The sequence below is a fragment of the Sphaeramia orbicularis genome, chromosome 14 (genome assembly GCF_902148855.1).
Source record: "Sphaeramia orbicularis chromosome 14, fSphaOr1.1, whole genome shotgun sequence".
Taxonomy (NCBI): domain Eukaryota; kingdom Metazoa; phylum Chordata; class Actinopteri; order Kurtiformes; family Apogonidae; genus Sphaeramia; species Sphaeramia orbicularis.
Genome location: NC_043970.1, coordinates 7,204,295 through 7,205,815, shown reverse-complemented (window position 1 = coordinate 7,205,815; position 1,521 = coordinate 7,204,295).

Genomic DNA, 1,521 nt, shown 5'->3' with positions numbered 1-1,521 from the left:
CTGACCTATCCTGTGTGCCCGTTCAATGACTGGAGCCGTGGTGAAGGCTTCACCCAGTGCTTTCGGAAGCCAATCCTCTAGGAATTTACACATATTGGAGCCTTCTGTTTTTTCGGGGAGGCTGACGAGTCTCAGATTAGAGCGCCTTCCTCAATCTTCTTGATCTTGGATTTTATCCTTCAATTTGTCCACCATTTGCTCTAGTTGTTTAATTTTTTCCTGAACAGTAACCATATCCTCTTCAGTCTGGGAGATTCTATTTTCAGCTTTCCCGATTCTCTTTGAATGTGACATTACATCTTTAATACTGTTAATAGCTTCTTATATATCATTGGATTTTTTCATGAAATCTTCTTTAAGTGAGTGAATTGTCGTCAGTATTTCACTGTTCGGCGACGGAGCAGTAGCTTCTTTGTCATCCCCATCCGGAGCAATAGTTGGATCTGCAGCACTAGTTGTAGCACTATTAGCATTAGCGCTAGCGGTGCTGTTAGAGGTGGGGCTAACTATGTTGGTTTGCACCGCTGCTTTAAACGATAGCTGACCAGGTTTCTGATTTTTAGATGGCATAGTCTCTTTATGTTTCTCTCAAGATTTTTAATAACTATTTTCAACCGTCTTCTTAAGGATTCTTTCCGGGATCTCAGAGTGAGCTAGGTTCATGCATCCTCTCACCAACACGCCATCTTGCTTCCTTCTTCGGAATGTATTTATTTAACAAAAAAACTCCCTTTGGGCCCTATGTGTGCATGTACCTGTTTTATACTACTTTGTACAAGTAGTCAAGGAATAAGAAAGGGTTATATTTAAATATACTTTTATTTTTTTCTCTTTTGTTCAGACAAGGTATAGTTTTTTTAGATGTTACCTGCTTGACAGTTTTGACTGTGACTCCAGTCTTCCTCAGAAGCGTCATCCGACATGCTGCTAACATGTCATTTATCAGTTGGTCGGCTCGACGGCCCAATCAGAGCCCGTCGAGCCGACCAGCTGAGAAAAAAAGAAGAAAAGAGAAAAAAAGAAAAGTATAATTACATAAACAGAACATAAAACGAACGTCAGTAGCCTTAAGGGGTTATATTGTTCAGTACAGAAAGTGTTCTTTTATTCAGTACACTGATATAATTTGTACCTACTGTGAAATTCAGGTTTTGCTGACAAGCAAAATAAAAATATAATTTTGAGGGGAAAAAAAAGGTTTTCTTTACACGCAAAACACGTACCAAAACCGTGGTCCAAGAACCAAGGTACGGACCGAACCATGGGCTACCTGTACCGTTGCACCCCTCGTAGTTAGTGAATGTGATAATGCAGAATGAGGAATTAATCAACCGAAATTCTACAAATGTGTGACTGGTAGGCATATATCAAAAATTTTTCAGGGCACAGGAGAGAACACAGTGACCTATGGTCTAATGTCAAAACAGCTAAAAAATATTGAATATTGAAATTTTTCTAACAATATGTACTGCACGCCAATAAGTAATTAGGGAATAGAGAACGTGTACATTAATTCAAAAG